The sequence below is a fragment of the Agelaius phoeniceus genome, chromosome 2 (assembly GCF_051311805.1).
Source record: "Agelaius phoeniceus isolate bAgePho1 chromosome 2, bAgePho1.hap1, whole genome shotgun sequence".
Classification (NCBI taxonomy): Eukaryota; Metazoa; Chordata; class Aves; order Passeriformes; family Icteridae; genus Agelaius; species Agelaius phoeniceus.
The window spans coordinates 49,980,405-50,000,274 of NC_135266.1; the positions used below are offsets into that span (position 1 = coordinate 49,980,405).

Here is a 19,870-nt window from a genome sequence, read left to right on the forward strand (position 1 = left end):
GCCTCATTCACACTCCTACTGAAAGCAGTCCAGAGCTTGTAACAGGGAGATCTGTCCATGCCTAAGTCTTTTTTCCAAGACAGATAATTGTCATGAACAATACTGTGTCAAGGACTGTGTGTGATAATAGTATGGACAAAGAGAGGATATTGCTTAGGTCCAGATGCTATTCCTACTAAGTTAACTAGTATGGTCCTAATAATTGGCCCTGATTTCTCTAAATTTAATTGTGTTCAATAGAGCTCATGTCAAAAGATGACTAAAACTAAACACTCTGAAACATATAGATAGGTGTAGGCAGTGGATGGTGCAAGGCAGCATTTAGCAAACTAACACAGCTGGTTAATGTAATCTTTTTCGGGGATGTGGGTTGCACATCTGTGCCACCTGCACATTTTTCTTGCTTAAGTTTAGTGTAAGCTCACCTATGTACATAGACAGCAGTTCCAACAGGTTGAGTCAAAAGGGAAGGGGTCACTAATGCAAAAAACCTAGTGCAGCAAATAGAAAAGGAAGTGATGCTCATGCATAGGGTGACACCTTCCTCTTGAAGGTGACTAACACACAGCCTGCTCCTCCCTAAATTCCCAGTCCAGCCCTACATAAAATAAGCTGATGGTTGAGACCTGTGTTACGTCTTTATACAGAGTTACTTTTCACTCTGGTCAAAATAATTAATCAAGAGAATATATTGCCTATGGGTACACCCTTACCAAGAGGTATGTGTGACTCAGAACCAGATTATGAATGTCTCTATGAATCTGAATCCCAGTATTCATGGCTGCAGCACAGAGGAGAGGGAGAAATAAGTATGACTTTTTCCCATGGGCTGGTTAATCTAACATGATAAATTCCCCCTGAAGATTCTGGTCCTCGTGCTCCTTGAAAGACAAAATAAAATATACTAATGATCCAATATGAGATGGAAAGCCCTTTTCTTCATGGGATTCCTTGCTCCTACTAGGATATGGGTTTTAAAGGTAAATAAGCAATGTCCTGGGCTTCCTTGCAAAGGGCAACTACTGGCAGTGCCAATTACCTGCAGTACTGTGTAACAACTTTGTTCTTTCCTTTATGCTCAAAAATTAGAATTCTTCTGCCTAATTCATGTGCAAGGCTCATGCTGTTACAATCCAGTGATTAAGAGGTGCCTCTGCACAGGTTTAGGTGCAGATGAGACCATATGCCCAAGTCAATAATACAGATTTATTTGAACAATGAGTGTGAGGTAGAAAGATACAAATAAATAGAAAAGAGGTGAAGGGGACAAGAGGGATGGGGGGGGGGGGGGGGGGGGAAGAGAGAGACAGAGAGTTAGAGAGAGAGTCCCAGGCTTGTTCAAAACTTTTCACCATATATACATCTCTTATTAATTAGAAATCTTTCTCTATTGGTGAAACAATCCCCTCTACTCCAAAGCAAATTAGTCTGCATGCTCAGTGCTCAGTCTTTCTTTTGAGTTGGTGGGTTTCATGGGTCAGTGGGTTATGTGTTGGTTGTCATGATCTCCCCTGTGAATTGTGTTTATTAGTCTTTTCTTATCTTGGGAGTTATGCCAATGTCCTTGTAGCCTGTAGACTCTGCATTCTTTGTGTCCACAATCAGTGATACATTTTTACATTTTTCTTCCCAAGCTTTGCTAACCTCCCCCTAGACCTGAGATCACTGAAGTGTGTCAAGCCCTCAACTTCAGCAAGTTCTACAGACAAGTAATTTATCCTCCAACACACAGACAACAGTACCACCTTTATACAGCCCAAGTTCCAGGTATCCACAGAGAAATATCTGAAGGGCCTTGGTGGCCACTGGTGGTCTCAGATGCCATCTGTCCCATAATTGGGGTGATCCTTGTTTGACCAGTGATATGCCATTAGCCATTGTTTCTTTTCACACAGTTTGCCATGGTGAAAATTTCTGTCCAGATCCATTAACCAGAATGTGCTGACCTTTACCAGGCCTGAAATGAGAGTCTTCCTGTCTCAAATTCATCCCTTCTTTGACACACACTTAACTCTCTCAAAGAACAGGACAAGAAAGCAATAGCTCACCAATTGGAAGAGTCACTTAGCATATGACTAAACCCAAGTTCAAATCATTCCTCCTTTTGATAACAGCTTATTTTTACCAGCAGACTACCTTAACCACTGAGTTATAGATTTTTATGTAAGGGAACACAATTGCCTAGGGTTTTTTACCTCCTGAAAGTTTAAATATTCACTGGAGAAAGAATAATGCAACAGCCCTTTTAATATGGCATACAAATATTGGCCTCACTACTGTCAAAATGAATATTTAAATAATATGTATGGAATTCTCATTTTTTCTTTTTGTAATTTCTCAGCACTTTATCACTTAAATTATTAAAATAGGTAGACACGAGAATTATTTTGTAATATGGTGTAGCAACAGCTGTTGTACAGAGGCAGAAGAACTTATAAATACTTTCACTAGATTAAGTTACTGTCAAAGTGAGAACAGCATTTCACAAAGTCTGGTATGAAATACCATAATGCACCAGAGATAATGTTGTGTTTTATGGATTAACTTTGGCCAGCCAAGCTATTTCCTTTAGTTCTTGTAGGTTGGTGTTCCTGGGGAAGACCTTTCAACTGGATAAATTAAGGCATGCAATCTTTTTTTAACCACACCTTTCTGAATACAGGAAGGAGCACTGTCAGAGCTTTTTCATATGCATTTTTTAAATGCTAAGAAAACCTTAGTCACAGTACAGACGTATTTGCAGCCCATTGTTCTCCCAAAAGGGTGTGGCAAAGTTCATAAACTAAAGGAGGAAGAAAAAATGTCATAAATATTATGCAAAATGTCTCAAAGTTTTCACATCTTCTGGTTGCCCCAGAAAATGTCTGAGCAGTGTCTTCTGCTTATAGCAGGTGCCAGTGCATTTCATGGAGGTACACAGTCTTCAGTGTTATTTGGCCTCATTTTCTCACAATTTGAATAGGTCCTGACTCTGCAAATAAGTAAAATATATTTCAGAAGTCCACAAAAGTCTGGTCCATAGCATGCTAAACTTGAGTATTTTGATCTTGCACCACTGCCATTACTGCCTTAGCTAAAGAACATAGTTACTAATGTTATCAGTTACTGATAAGATCAATTATTTGAGGAAAACTGTGCTGAAAATCTGGCTAAGTCCAATGACATCTGTGTGACACCAGATGAATGGGTGTAACCAGTTTTGTAGCTTATGTCATTGATAAATAGCTTATTTGTTAATTTGTTACCAGTTTCTGAATTAACAAAGAACATTCACATAGGTGGCTAAAGAATCAGATTGTGACCTAGAGTAGTAGAGGGAGTGTGAGAATTAGGATTAGATGGGCTTTTTTCATTAAAAAGTGACTTTGTAATATCTCTATCAAATCCCCTCTGAGAGAGCTCTGGGAAAGAACAAACAGTGCAGATCTCAGGAAAAGCCATCTCTAAAATATGTTAGAAGAGGCAAAGTTAAAAAGAGAAAAGTCTTTTCCTGCTCCTTGTCTGAAATTTTCTTATAGCATTTAATTGGTCATGGGCACTGTAAATACATAGGGGACAACCCCCACAGGCTCTTCTTTTTTAAGGTTGCAGATAAGGAGATGTATCTGCCCCAAAGAATTATATCCATGTGGGGAAGTTCACATTACACTTGTCTGATAGACTGGCTTTCCTCTCCTTGCCCTGGTGTTGTGTTCCAATTTTCTGCTAGGGCTAAGCAGCCTTCTCTTGTAATTCCTTCTTTTATTATTTGGATCAAATTAGTTGACTGAGAACTTGATTGTCATTTGAAAGCCTACATGGAAAATCTATACCAATCAAAACAACTCAACAAACCAATATCCTACCTTTTAATGAAATCTTCCTTTGATGTAAATTCCATACAGGTGTTATCATCTCACTTAACTGCTGTGCATGATAGCTAAATTTTACAGATTGTGATCCTGTTCTCTATCCACATCAAAGCTGAATGTGGACATGGAAGAAAGGAAGGTTCCTAGAAGATGCTGACTGCAGTATAGTTAGCACAGAACAGCTTATTGTAAAAGAGTTATTAGAAAATGTGTTCTAAAATCAATAACTTCAAAAATAAGACACAGACCAAAAACGTGAATGGGAAAGGATAGAGTTGAAGTTAAAAAGGTTCAGAGAAGAAAAAAAAAAGATGATTGAAGATGCATAATTACTTCTCCCCACACCGAACAAATGCATCAGCTAAGACTGTCTTAATGTGGTGAAAGGATGTGTAAAAATATCATAAAAAACATCATAAAACAGTATGAGGAGGGTGTATTTCAATTCTCCCCCAGTACAAGAGCTATTTGGCATCAACGAGAAGAGAGAAGAGAGGAGAGGAGAGGAGAGGAGAGGAGAGGAGAGGAGAGGAGAGGAGAGGAGAGGAGAGGAGAGGAGAGGAGAGGAGAGGAGAGGAGAGGAGAGGAGCGGAGAGGAGAGGAGAGGAGAGGAGAGGAGAGGAGAGGAGAGGAGAGGAGAGGAGAGGAGAGGAGAGGAGAGGAGAGGAGAGGAGAGGAGAGGAGAGGAGAGGAGAGGAGAGAAGAGAAGAGAAGAGAAGAGAAGAGAAGAGAAGAGAAGAGAAGAGAAGAGAAGAGAAGAGAAGAGAAGAGAAGAGAAGAGAAGAGAAGAGAAGAGAAGAGAAGAGAAGGAAAAGGAAAAAAAGAGAGGTTTTTCTTTCTGTATGTAGGATGTAAGCTCTCCTTGCTGCAGGAAGATGTATCTCCAATAGGTTATGAAATAGTTTATTTGTACTCATGCCTGCCTGTACTTGTGCATGTGTGTGTGTGTGTGTGTGTATGCAAGTATGTACTTATATAGGCATGTGTGTGTACCCATATGTCAAATAGCTGAATGAGACACAAGCTTGAGGAAGAGAAAAGCAGTGATGGTTACTAAATAAACAGAAATTCCATTGGGCTAAAGAGAAGCCTGAGAAGCAAATTGATGGAGACTCTAAGGACACTTAGGGATAGCAACTTAAATGCTCTCCCTGTTCTTCCACTCTTTCCTTAACTCCGGAATTTTGCTTTTGGCAGCTGTTGGGGGCAGAATACGGGGCTGACCAAGGAGTGCCACTGTCATGTTATGTCCCTATGGTCAAAAGTTGTATAACGCACATAACTTCACGTGCATTAAAATTCTTTTCTAATTCGTTGATGATAATGCAAACAATTAGCAATACAATCAAAGTGATACCATTTTTCTGTGGAAATGTTGATTTGTCAGGTATTAAAATAAATCTTAGCGAAGGGTTTGTCATTCAGCCCCTCAACTGAGAGTCTTAGAGCATTGTCACTTTAATTCTTCAGACTGTCTTCTCTGTTTACATGACAAATGTGGAAAGTATGCAAATATGTAAACATGGAGAGAATTTTACTTTGTTCGTACATGTTTAAGACCCTTCCCTGACTAATAAATACCTTTGCAATCCAGTAAAAATTTTTCACCTGTTCAAATAACAGAAAAATAGCAAAGCAGATTTATGTAGTTCATCTGCAGGAGTAAAATTTAAAATGGTATCACGGAAATGGCATCAGCCGTCCATATTCCCCTTCCCTGGAAAATAATTCAGCTGGCTTATTGTTCTCCCTTATCCACAGAATTAGAAGGTTTAGTAGCATTTCCAAGCATCTTCCAAGGAATAAACTTCAGGTGCAGCTTTCAATCACAAACTATGTGAAGGAAAAGAGAATACACTTCCTTAATCAACACATCTGCAAACAGGGCCTTATGAGCTGGGAAGCTGAAGGAATAACTGAGTTTTCTTCTTGCCTTTTCAAAAAACTTGTCCTTTGATATAAACTGGCCAATAGACTGGTATCAAAGTCAGTACATTTTAAATATCAATTTTTCCTTCCCTTTTATTTTGAGTAAATTATATTCTTCTAAAAATTGTTTTCCAAATTGTGAGTACTTTGGAAAGAATGTTGGCAGAAAAAAGAACTTTTGCATGAGTTTTAATGTTCAGTACATGAAAAAGAATTGAAAGTTTTTAATTTGTTTTTGTTGCTGCTGCTAAATGAAATTAAAACAAGGCTGGGCTTTGAAATGGGATGATTTTTAAATAATTTGGGTGATATTACAAGGGAAAGAATTAAAACAGAATGATTATAATTATCTGGATGTAATCACAGAGGCCCAGATAAGTTCCTCAGGTTCCAGATCCTGCCACAGTGCAGTAAGAGCATAACATGAAGAACCCAGTAATTTCAGGTGTAGGCTTCTCTGGATCTCTCTCTCCATTAGCTCATCTTCTCTGGATCTCTCAGGCTATTAGCCTGGGAGAGCTAAATGCCAATTAATGTGTAAGTAAAGAATTTGAATTCTACTCAATGAAGGAGACGCCAGAGCAGTGACAGGAATTTTCAAACACTTGTTTCCTCAGAGCTGGGTGAGACTTTCCATCACAGGCCCTATTTAGCAAAAAAAGCTAGACTACATCAAAAGCTAGTCTCCTATCTCTAAATTTATCACTCAAGACACCCCTAATGTAATATCACATAAAAGCAGATTAAAGTAGGTCAGAGGCTTGGGCTGTGAAAGTTACTATTTCTCTCCACTGTTTTGAAAGGAAGCCTAAAAATGACAAGTCAGATTTAGGCACCTACACTGTAGGTACCTATACATGTCAGATGAATTCCATGTAATAGCAGAATTTCAAATATTTTTTTCTCTTGCAGAAAGCAATGGCTTCTTGTTATATTAAAAGGAAAAGGAAATGAGGGTGCAGGGTTTTTTTCTCTCTGTCTGGACAAAATTCTAGCTTATTCTGCAGCCTCAACAGTACTGCATCTATAAAAACTCCCTACTGCACTGTAGCCCTTCACACAAAAAGTGTGTCTAGAACACTATAATCTGTCCATGTAGGAGTCTGACACACAAAGAAATTTTAAGATGAAAGAATAGAGAGGAGAGAAAAACAAACAAACAAAAAAGTGCTTTCCTGACAGTTTCATCCCTTTCACTCACAGGTACTAAGGAAATATTACTTTCATTCCTAGAAAGAATATGTCATATTTTTCTGCATTTGACTTCTCTAGCTATAGCAACAGTAAAACTTGTATTTTAGTGTTTAATTGCTTTACTTGTATGTGTCTATATTCACTGTGTTCACATCCTTGACCTCCAGATAAAACAGTATAAATGAGTTTTGGCATCTTCTATGAATTTGTGAATAGAACCTCATAGCATTGTACATAATCACAATCTTTGAATTCTAAAATTTTTCTTAGTTTTCTTAATATAACTTTGAAAGAAGCAATTCTGCTCCAGAATATTTGAGACTTCTAAATTCACAGTGCTGAACTCATTTTAGGTTGAAGCAGAAAGCTCCAAGCCAGTGAGCTTTGTTGTAACTTAATTATATGGCCAAGCTGGGTGTGTGAAAATATCCAGTGCGCACTGGAGAATAAATTGCTGGGTTTGGTTTTTCTTGATTTACAAGTTGCTATAAGTGGTGCATGTTCCCAGGGAGTGGTGAAGAGTAGGGGTGTGTTAAACAGGTTTAAGAACATTTTAAAGAAACACTGTCAGGTTTGAAACATAGTAGATTTGGTGTACATCCTCCCTCCTTCCAAATAACATTTTCTGTTTCTGTGGTTACAACAGCTGAGTTGCACACTGACTCTCTGTTTAAGCAATACCACAAAATCCAGTGTAGCAGTTTTGTGTCACACTGTTGCTCTCCTTTTTTTCTTTATTTTTGCCATCAGTGGGGAAACGAAACTGCCAGAATTGCTGTTCTCTGAACTCCTTGGAGAGCTCAATGCACATGCCATTGAGTTCAGCCAGTAAAATCTTGTGGTTTTTCTGCAAAAAATAGCTGTGGTGAGGACAAGCAGCTTCTGGATCAAACAATTTCTCTGCTCAGAGTTGTATAATAGTTATTTGATAGTGTTACTGGGGCCACCACTTCAAGGTCTGAAACTCCCCAGTACAAAGTCTGGGCTGCAAGTTCCCAGGACCCTTGGAAAAGTGACATGATTTTGAACCTAAATGGTTTTTGTTTGTTGGAAGTTTTGCATGGAGAATTGACATAATTTTAAATCTTTTATAGACATAGCACTGATTTTGAGCCTTGGAGACCTAGTGGGTATTTCCTTCTTCTGGATATCCTACTGGAACTAAGGAAAATTCCAATTGAATTGAAAATAAGAGTAAACTTTCTTAAACAGATTTCACAAGAGATGTCTGGAATATCCATTTCAATAGCTTGTTTAGTGTAGGAGAATAGAATCAGCTGAGCGGAGTGTATATACAAAATTCTGTACATACAAAAAGCCGTTTGCCGTTATTGCAAACAAAACTGAAGTCTTTGTTTGGAAGGATTCAATGTTATTCCCTAGGCAACATTTTGAAACCACTTTTCTTCCCAAAGCTGGTAAATCTGTTAATTTTATTTCTCTCTCCTGTGGCATTATGCTATAGTACTTGCAATGTTATTCAAAATTCTATAAAATAAAAACATTCAATACCAGAAGGTCTGGGAGAATCATAGAATATCCTGAGCTGGAAGGGACACACAGGATCATGGAGTCCAGCTCCTGGCCCTGCATGGGACATCCTCAAGAACCACACCCCATGACTGAGATCATTGTCCAAACACTTCTTGAACTCTGTCAGACTTTGTGTCATGACCTCTTCCCAAGAAACCTGTTCAGTATTTAGTTATTTGAGTAAATACATCTTCTAAATTCCCCCTTCCAAAGGTAATAAGGGAGCACCATGACATGCTCACAAATCTTTATTTGCCAGAGCAACACTTAGTCCATGAATAGGAGAGAGTGGAGTTGTGCCTTGCAAGTGCCACTGTTTGGAAGACACGGAACAGAGGGAGACTGAAATTTGGAAGCAGGTATCGAAGTAACTGAAGAGGATTTGAAATAAGAATGAAGGAAAAATATGTTGAAGGAAAAATATGTCAAAGGAAAAATGGAAGCAAGAAAGGATCTCAAAGGTCAAAGATCAGTCTGATTTCATATCCTGACAATGCAAATCCTCCATGGCAGTGTTCATGAAGGGTTTCAAGAACAGTATCCTTGTAAATGAAGATTAACGTCTCCTTCTGGTTTAAGCAATGGTAGAGATGTTTGTGTAAAAAATAGAAAATTCTTTGTCCAGAAATTGTACACTTTGGAAAAACTGCAATCAAATGAAGAGAGACAGGATGAGCAGTGGTGCTGCATGAGAACTATGTCATGAACAATGCATGGTATGTCAGCTATTCCATCCACATGGCTTGTGTTTGGGACAGATTAATATCTGAATTATGCTGCAGAAGGAGCAAATAAAGGCAAACACAGAAGATGAGGAAAGAGGGTTGATGAGTTGCAAACAAGGGAACCAAGTGATTGGAAGACAATGCCACAAACAAGCAAAACTCAGAAGTTTGGGCATGAGGGCAATGGCATTTATAGCCTCTCAATACAATTTTTTCTCAGGGTTTTTCAAGGTCAGCCTCCTAAACAGCCAAAGGTATCACTGCAGGGACTGCACGTTCAGGAAACACCACAGAGATTGTCATGAACCAGTATCTCTGTAATTTATCTAACTGCACAGTGCAGTGATCCAGTAAATGGGTGTTGACAATAGGTTTTGCAGTGAACAGCAAGGGTGTGCTTTCTTTATCAGTTTAAACTGATCTAGTACCACATTCCCACCAAAAGTAACAGTTGTGCCTGGCCTGTCCTGCCTTTGGCTGTGCTCTCCAACTAGATTGCCTAGGTCAGATCACCAAATATCAAGATTTAATTCACTGCAAGTCTCATAATCAAAAGGACTGAAGCAAAGCATGTGGAGAAAAAAAATATTCCAGGTAGACCAAGTCCATTCCATTGCCAGAGCGTGTTTGAGTGGTTTACATCAGTCAGGAAACCAGCTCTTTCAAGTTAGCACCTTAATTTAGTAACAATTGGAACCAAAAAAACCCTCAAAACCAATATTTTAACCTCTCTCTAAATTCAGTCTTATTGTTATAAGTGATTGTTATTAGTAATTTCCCTGTCCTAACAGCTACAGTGTTCTTAATACAAGAGGTGTCCCACAGGATTTCAATTGAAAGGATTTTCTAATACTTAGAAGGAACCATCTATGGCCTTTCTGAGAGTGTCCAAAGTTTCTTGAAGTATTACATTAGCTTTTCTTTCATCTACAAATCACATTTTGTTCAGATCTCTACATGCATACGTATGGGAAAGGCTAGTAAAAACATAATTTGGTATATATGGGTGATTTGCCAATTATTACCAATTCATGTCCTTTTCCATATGGAGCATCTTTGTCTGATATTAACACTTTTTTCATATAAATGGTCTTTGATATCTTTCAGGCACTTTTGGGAAGGGTAAAATTTGAGGATAGGATTTGAATGACAGGAACTATTGTCACTTGAGGTTTAAAAGAAGCTGTCTGACCTCCAAAGTAGTTAAAAGTGCTCCAGTACTTTAATCATCACTGCACTGGACTCACTCCAGTGAACCATAATGTTTTTGTACTGGGTGATCCAGAACTGGACACAGTACTCCAGATGTGGCCTCACCAACACTGAAGAGAAAAAGGATCCTCTTCCTCATCCTGCTGGCAATGCTCTTACTAATGCAGCCCAGGAAGCTGCTGCCTTTTTTGCCATGAAGGGTGTCTTGGCAGCTCATGATCATCTGGTTTTCCATTTTCTGAAAACTTTCACTCCAAGGACCTTTTAAGCAAAGCAACTTTCCAGCCAGCATGTCCCCAGCATGTACTGGTGCTTGGGGTTATTCCTCCACAGATATAAGGGCTTGCCTTTACCATTGCTGAAGCTGAAATTCCTCTCTGCCCTGCTCTCCATCTTGTTTCAGTCCCTCTGAATGGCAGCACAACCACTGGCACGCCAGCCAGTCTGCCCAGTTTGTACCAGCTGTGAACCTGCTGCAGGTGCACTGGGCCCCTTCATCCTGATCACTCATAAATATGGAGAGCAGTATCAGCCCCAGCACTAAGCCCTGGCATACAGCACTGTGCCTTTACCAGATTAGATTCAACCTTCTAAAGCACTTGTGACCATCCCGCTTCTTGTGATGAAAGCCAATTTCTCTTCTCCCTAAGCAGCATATACACCATATAAATTGCTACTACCCAGAGGGAAGACCAAGCCAGAATTAATAACTTTGAAAAGAAGCCCGTGCTTTCTCTCTTTAATTATATAGATCTTCTTTTTATGCGACAGCATTAACCTGCTTCCTTCCTCATTTTGTCCCATTCTTGCCACATCTCATCTCTGACAACCATGCAGCAAAAAATTAAGGGCTTCCATGAACCTTTCATTTAATAACAAACAAGAAGGAAGGAGGTAATCACCCATACATTGGCAACTCTATAATTATAAAGTCAATTAAATGTAAACCATCTTCACTACTGCCTTCTAAATAATTTCTTGTAATTACTAAAATGTACTGATTTATTTTCATTCTTCAGTTTTGACAGAAATTACTATTAAAAAGTTTGCAAAAAGAAAGAATATTAGAAGTCCAAAATCCAAAATTCATACACAGGAAGATGTTTAAATGTAAGCATAAATTTGTATTAGAAGCAAAGGAGATGAACATAATAAATAGGCATGTTTTATTGCAGTATTTCCACTGAGGTATTTAATCAGTTGCAGTTTTATGTAAGTACTAGAGAAGTTGTTCCGTGATCAACATCCAAGTTAATCAGAGTACAGATGTACTGTATCTCATTAGCAATAGTACTATGGAAGGTAAAATAACTGCTTTGATTTATCAACAAGGTACAGAATATGCATTCAGGTAAATATATGACCACATACTAGAAGCAGACTTCATAGATAGTATGCAGATGAGTGAAACTTTAAGCACTATTTATGTGTTTTAATTCCACAGTAAATTTAATGTATGTATAATATAAATATTAGTTTACTGAGCTTAAATATGGTCGTGTACAAAATTAAAGTTCCACATAACAAGCTTTCTCTGCAGTTGTCCTGAAAAGTGTGCCATGGTACAGCTGGGAGGAGTCTCAATTCTGGCCCCTGGGCCATTCATGCAGTCTCTGATCCCAAGGTGGCCACACATCCTCTCTATTACTTTCTCATCAATTTGCAGTTAATGGAGTGGTCCTTAGTCAATACCTTGAGGAAATGGTGGTGAACACCCACCTGTCTCCAGTTCCAGATGGGTAGAGTTCAGAATAAGGCTCCTGCAAGCCAGATGTAAGGCATTCTCTGCCCTCAGTAATTCTGCACTGACTACTCCTAGGTGACTGCACAAAGGGAAAGGGAATTTCAGGTGGCTCCATAATCAGGGATCTCTGGCTCCATGCATTATTTAAGGCAGGCAGAGACAGCCTGACTCAGGTTTGAGTGTAAAGTGGCAGACAAGTCACTGGTGTGGTGAGGTCACATATCCTCTGGTTATACCCGACCTTCCTCAAACTTCTTCAATTTTATTGTTGAGACCTTTGAAAGTTCTGTCCATAAATTCAGGGAGAAAGTTGAGATTAAGACCAAGAAAAGTGCAAGTTCTGAAATCATCATAGAGCAACACCAAACACAAGGGATTAGATTAATCCCTTGGAACAGACACAAGGAAATATCTGCTCACCTCTCTCAGTGGATAGTGATTTTCAGTAAACATACCTAGGCATGTCCAGGTATGAATTTTTACAGATCTTGGACTGGGATGTGCCCCAGCTATTGTTGCCCCTGCCTCCTAGCCCCATGCTATGCCTTCAAGTCTCAGCAGCCATTCCATTCTGTAACACTGAAGCTTCAAAGAAGGATCAGACTTGAGAGCTTCTGCTGTTTCAGAATCACTCAGTGTAATAGACAGAAAAATCTGTGAAGGGTTTATTCATTATTTCTGGCACCACAAGATGAATTTTCAGGAGGCTGCTCAAGCTGCATGGACAGATATATTACTTTAATATTAATATTAGAGGAAGAGCAGTGCCCTTACTTCTGACTGCAGGTCCTTGCACCTTCCTCTGAAGCATCTCCCTCCAGGCTCCATCAGAAGCAAATTACTGTCCTGGATGGTGGGTAGGTCTAATCTAATGTGTCCATGACTCTCTAAAGGAAAACATTAAAAGCAGAAGTTTGCTTCTTCCTACCACCCTTTGCAACAGAAAAGAGCAATTCAAACCAAGATATTGCCATTGAAATGTTACAAATATTGAAGCAGGGTCACCCCTTATTTTTAAGTGTGATAATTTATTTAATTGATTTAATTTTCTACACTCTCTCTCAAAAAAAAATCATTTTTTCATCCAAATACTCATTAGTGCAAAGATCACAGGACAGGATTATATAGACAAGTCTGAAGAGGAGACATAGTGCTAATTTAATTTAATCATCTATTAAGTATTTACATAAATACAGTCCTCTAAGGAAATAAGCTTTTATTTTGCCAAGAGCAGTTCCTTGAAAGATATGGCAAGAAACTGTAAACATATTATTACAAAAGATTATTTAGAAGTAAAAGTACTAATTTTAATTATATTGGATAATACTGAGGCTTCACATTCTTTCAAAAATTCATTTATTCTGCTTGCACCAGTTGATAGTTGCTTTCAGACACAGGCAGTAGGTTTTTCTCCTGTAACAAAGTCGTATGTTCCATCCCCTTGGAAAGACACACTCTCTCTGAAATAATACAAGACTCAGACAGTCTTCACCTGACTGGGTAAATGTAGAGAATAAAACAGCCCCTCATCTTACTGTGATCCAAGACAAGAACAGCTGCTTCCAGAGGGGTGGGACTTTCTCACAGACCCCACATACAGACCCTGCCCTCTTCAAGGGCTGCCTTCTCTACTGCACTTACATCCACAGCAATCCCTTCCCTAGTTTACATTTCCTGCCAGATCATTTAAGGACTCAAACCAAAGCAAACCTATGCTTCAATGCAGGAAACTTGCTTTCAGGAATGAGGAGTTCAGGTAGCAACAGTATAATACAGTAGTGCTGTTCACTTATACTTCCTCATGCATTTTCCATTAAAAACATTATTTAATTAATATTATCTCACAAATAAGGAGAATTTGACTGTAAATAAATTTTGATTTTGCCATTCAAGCAAGAAGGCTGCATAACAGAAACTGGTGTAAACTCGAAGGATTCTGTAGCTCAGAGTTCATAGCAATGTCCACAGTGGTAAAGGAGATACAGTATTTTAACAAGGAGGTTCTGCTAGAAAAGTACTGACCTAGACAGTCCTATGCACTTAGTCTTTTGAAAGATTAAACAAGTTGTTCTGTAAAATGAAATTTAAATCTAAAACTGGAACTGTAAAAAAGACCTCAGCCTGCCTGTTGACTCTACCCAGAAAAATGTAAATTCTGTAGGAAGATCACTGTATTTGGAGTTCCCTACTGACATACATATATGCCTCTGTAGAGGTATCTGCATGGCTTGAAGCAACTAGCTTGGTGTCTGCCTCACATCTAAACTGGGAGAGGAGTATCCAGGTGACCTAAAAGGAGTTTGGTGAACTACAGGTTTTCAGGGTGGCTTAATGCAGCAGTCAGTGCTGGGCACATAATACACCAGAGGAGGTGCAGAAGCTTTATTATAAAACAAATGTTATCACAGCTGGTGTAGTACAAAGGGGCCTCTCTTGTTTTACTCAGAGCTTATGACATGTTGTTTCATTTGTGATTGGTACCCTGATTTTACCCAGGGAAAGGTGGCCACAGCTGTGCTGCCTCCTACCTGTTAAACCAGAGTTTACTACGCTCTCCTCAACCAAGGACATGGCAGTTTCTTAGTCTGGGCATTATCTCATCCATATTTTGCACATGCTGAAAGTGAAAGCACAATGGAAATGCAGGAGTTCAAACCGTTTTCCTAAAGAAAATGTTCAAACTACAAATTCTGGAACAGGAGGTTTCATCTTCCCACACATCAGACACCAGGAGAAATAACCATCCTGTGTTTTTCAGATGGTGTCTGTGGTACAGCTAAGAGTTATTTAGCTGTTTTGCTTTTTATAACCATACATATCATTCCAATTTTGTCTTAGAACCTGAAAATTATTTAAAACATCACTTGTCCTCTCTGTGTATGCTTGCATCTGTCCATAAGCCTCCTGCTACATTTGACAAGGTAAATCCACAAGTTGTGTCTTCAGCTCTTTTCAACCTCCTGAAAAATTACAAATTTCATAGTCTATCACAAAATCTCTCATTTTTTTTCATCCTGCAACACCATCAAGTTTTTGAATCCTCTATTTGTGTTACTAAAAAGTTATGATTGTTATAAATTGTGAAAGGTGCTTTATACCCTGAACTATATGGGGAAAGACTATCCAGATGAGTCCAGCTCAGAGCTTCCAGGTGTTTTAGCAATCCCCCTCTAGTCTACATCCTGAGCATGCACTTTTGCCTGTGAGCATAATGAATGTCTCTTAATTATTGTGGTCCTTTTTATTCACATGCATTAATTTGTCTTCAGTTAACAAGAGAACTACCACCAAAAAATGCATCCACAAGAGGGATTCTGAGAGTTAAACCAAATAACTGACACTCGTGTTTCTGCACAGATCATGCAGCAAAGGCCATATAGACACTTGACAGACTTTATTCTGGGAACGGGTGCTTTTTATAAAAGTGATATTTAATCTTACACGTGCTTATTTGTACTGCAGATTCCCTGAAAAGAGAGAGCGACACCGAACTGCCGTTCTGGGTTCTAGAACATACGCACAGCTCGCTGCAATGTGCACTTTCAGCACTAGGTGGAAACAGAGCAATGAAAATAAGACCCAATATCGACCCTTCAGCACAAGAAATGGAAGAGCTTTTCTCAACAAACGTGACAGATCCCAGAAGGGAGGAATGGCAGCTAAAATCTACTTCATTTTGTTGGGGGGCTTCTGTCATTCTCTCTTCTTTCACACAAGAATAAAAGAAAATATTATCCTTGGTCTTCTTAAAATTGATTTTTAATTTCTTGCTTTAAATTTTGGGATATCTTTATTCACAGTGCTCTGATACATTTCTGTTGGGTATTCTTCAAATATTTCCATGGAAATTAGGCACATAGCAATCTTTCCTCTATTGCTATTGCAGTTTTGCAAAATTTTATGCTGAATATATACTGCTGCTTTTGTCTGCTCCCATTTCCTTGTTATAGATTCTAAGCAAACAAAATAGTGAAAATAGAAATGTAATGTTTTCCTTTCACTTGCTTATGCAACAAGAAAATCAGAGCTAGAAAAGTTACCCTAATTTTGTTCCTTTTATCAGACAGTTCTAGGAGACTCTATCATAATGTTTTTTGGGGTTTTTTTTCATCTCAGGAAAGAGAACTGGAACAATATTTAGCTTTGGATGGCAGCCATATTTTATATATTATGTTGCTTGTGGAAAACTTGGCTACAGAAAAGTCTGTATGCAACTGCAGCAAAAGCTCATAAAAATGAGGAGAAATGATGTGGCCTTACACTGGAAACCACAAAGCAGAGGTGAGACACACCACAGCAGTTCTGGTCCAAGCATTCGTGGTCAGGATGGGACACCCAGGCCTTCTCATGTTACTTCCAAGATCAATAGTGTAAGACCATCCATTTGAAAGGATATAGTCATGATTTATGCAGCCTCAAAAGAGCCTGACCTGGTCATCCCTCACCCTTTCAGCTCTGTCTGCAGAGCCTGAAAGGTCTGGGTTAAGAAGCTGGTACAACAGCAAGGGACATCTCTAGTTTTATTTGGAGTGCATGACATGCTGTTTTGTTTGTGACTGCTACCCTGTTTCATTTTCACTTCTTCCAAATTCTTCTTTTTTTTTTTTCTTTAGCTAAAACATTGGTGATTACCAATAAGCTGCTCAATTTCATTATGTATTTTTGCCCAAGTTCTGCATCTATGCCCACCTTTTAACCAAGAAAAGGCCAGACCACTCATATCTCAAGCCAATTTTACAAACTGAAGCAGATTTCAACTGCCTGAGGTGACTTAGTCAATCGGTTCAGATGCCAGAGCAAGTACTCATACTGATGGAATTCAAATCAAAAGCTGAACTGAACTTGAAACCTGTTGAAGCTTGGGGGTAACTAAGACCATTGTTCCAGATCCAAGAAAATATAATCTTCTATCTACTGGGTAAATATATTCAATAAGTTAGTTTAAATTATTTCAAACACATTTTCTAAACTCTGTAGGAACAAATCTAAGCTAAACTCAAAGAGCTAATATCAGATAGGTGCAAAAACCTCCTGTCCACAATCCTGAAGGAAGTTTGTGCATGATGTGTACAATGAAGGTTAGATAGGTCAAGACATTAATGCAATTATAAAGTAAAGCCTTAGGTTGTGTAAAGGTTTTGAGGAATTCAGTGCCAGTTGCCATTAATTTAAACCTGCCATTTGGTACTGTATATTTCCTCAAAGATTTTTGAAAATAGTTAAAAAAAATAAATAAATTCCATTGGACAAATAGTGTCTACTTTGTCCTTTGTCCCTCATGAGGTGGTCATCCCAATCCTTATAATTATGTTTATCTTTTGGAGAAGACACACATTAAATAGCATGAAAATCTCCTTGCAATATAATAAGAGTGTCACTCATCCTTTACTTACAACTGAAAGGTGATGAATTCCTAAATAAAGTACAGGAATTGTTAAACACATCTTTAAGAGGTTCTTGTGTACATTCACTAACATCTCTGCTTGAAATAGTGTCAGAAGATACTGGCATGCATTCAATTTATCCTATTTTTCCAAATCTGCTAAATATTTAGAGAGTGGATTTTGTATCAATAGGACTTTTTAGTAGTCTAGCTACATGACTGAACAGTTTCATGACATCAACTTAAAGAATTCACATGTTGGTTCTGAAATAAGAAGGAAAAAAGTACTTTTCAGAACAGTCAGAGCCCATGTTACAGATAGCAGGAGTACAGGGGAAATTCTACTCTTAAATTAAACAGAGATTATATGGAAAATGGTGCAAGTCAAGCACAGATGTTCTTTTTTTATTTCAAATTCATTCCCATTTAAAGTTTCTCAGGTAAGCTTATTGCTACAACACGGACTTACCAATTTTGGCACTGAAGACTGTAGCTCAGGAGAGCTGTCCAGATGCAGAAACTTCCACTGCTCACAAAGCCTTTGAAGACTTGACCACTGAATAGAGGATGCCTGATGTGTTTCCAATTATTTCCAACAGCTAAAATCCCTTTTCCACCAAGATTCAAGTTTTCAGGCTAAAGCAGACTGGAAGTTTACCTCTGCTGTTATCTGCTTTTGCTGGCTGGCAGTTGCTGTTGGTGACTGGAAGTGTTACTAGGAGTGGTTTTGGCTCTGAATAGGAGAGCTGTGAGTCAACATGTGGGATAAATCCAGACATGCCCAGCTTTCCTCCTGCTCTGTAAACACAGGGATCTGATACAGAAATCTGACTTTAAAGCACTTCAGATGCATTAAGTGTATCTCTGCCTCTCTGACACATAAAGACTGGCTTCATGCTCAGCCCAACAGTCATGTGGCACAGGTTCTTTTTTGAGGCACTTGAAATTGCAATGACTTCCCTGCCTGCGAGGTCAAGCATGAGTGATAAGCATCAAAAGTGAGATCCTGGCTGCTGTAAAGCCAAGGGAAAAATCCCATTGATCTCAAGAGAATAATGGCAGTGCCTCAAGACACTGCAGATCACTTTGGAGGAGACTTCCCTCAGAACCCAGTTTTTTCCTCTCTATTGTACTGTTCTGGCCACTTCTTTAAATCTTCTGCATCTGGAGCCAGTATCTTCTACCAGAAAACCCCTCATGACAAATTTCCTTGTTTCCTGTCCTGTTTCCTCAAACAGGCTGCTTTTATATTCTTGTTTGTTTTGACCAAGTGAAATTCCAGCTAATACTGTTATCTGGAATATTTACATATTAATTTTTTATTTTCTGGGTCAGTAGCTGTGTTAAAGCAAGAGTCATTCAGCTGAGTTCTTTAGAGTATGTCTTTGTGCTATACATCAGGAGGATAGCAATTGCTTTCCTGGGTTTAATATCACACATACCACAAAAGTCTTGGCAGCGGAGAATATCTTCTGCAGACAGACTGGATTTTAAGCAGGTGACCAGCAGTAAGATATATTTATTCATAGAAGCTACTACTAATTGACATAGTAAAAATGGAATTTCATATATGGAATGTTAAATAAATATAAATATATTCAATAGACAAACTGCTACTGTGCTTTTGCATGGGAGGACATCAGGAATTTGTGTTTCAAATGTTTAGAAATAAGGTGGTCATAGACAGAAACAGACATATATGGCTATATTCTTTGCAGTCTCTGCCTAATCCTGCTATCTCAAATAAGCAGAATGAACAGATATAAACACAGTTTTCAAAATGTTTATTAAGAAAATTCAAGGAGAAAAGAAGACAGAAAGAAATAAGAAGATTGACTCAAGTGAAGTCAGGATTCCTCCATGAGTGGCTACTTACATCACCTACTTATCTACTTATGAATCTGTGCATTTTCGTCCCTAAAATATTTTAGGATTAAAAATAACCCTTTGATCTTTACTCTGACATCCTGTAAAGGTCATTGGCATCCTGTAAACTGTGAACTGCTCTGAATTTTGTTTATATTAGAATGCATTTTTGTAAGGTAAAGTGGATAATATAATTTATCAGCCACTGTAGTATACATTTATCACAGATAGCAGAAAACTGGATCCTTGCAGTGATGTTAAATCTGCAACCCAGGTAGTTCCAAAATCCGTATGCAGGGCATAAAAAAAAATTTGCTCATTACTCAAATTAGACCATCAAACTGGCAGGGCATGAAAGAATTCTCAAATGGTTCTCAGATAATTTTCCACTATCCTTTAACACTGTAAAATTTATTTGCTATTGGATCTTTGA

At 38.5% G+C, this 19,870-nt stretch overlaps 1 protein-coding gene across 1 annotated transcript in view; it reads right to left on the reverse strand.

The window, feature by feature from the left end:
- SCEL (sciellin) overlaps window positions 1–18,314 on the reverse strand; it is a 68,863-nt gene extending 50,549 nt beyond the window's left edge. The window contains exon 1 of the mRNA XM_077173582.1: window positions 18,041–18,314. The gene's annotated coding sequence lies outside the window, so the exon portion shown is untranslated. The remainder of the gene's footprint in view (window positions 1–18,040) is intronic.
- Between the last annotated feature and the right edge of the window lie 1,556 nt (window positions 18,315–19,870).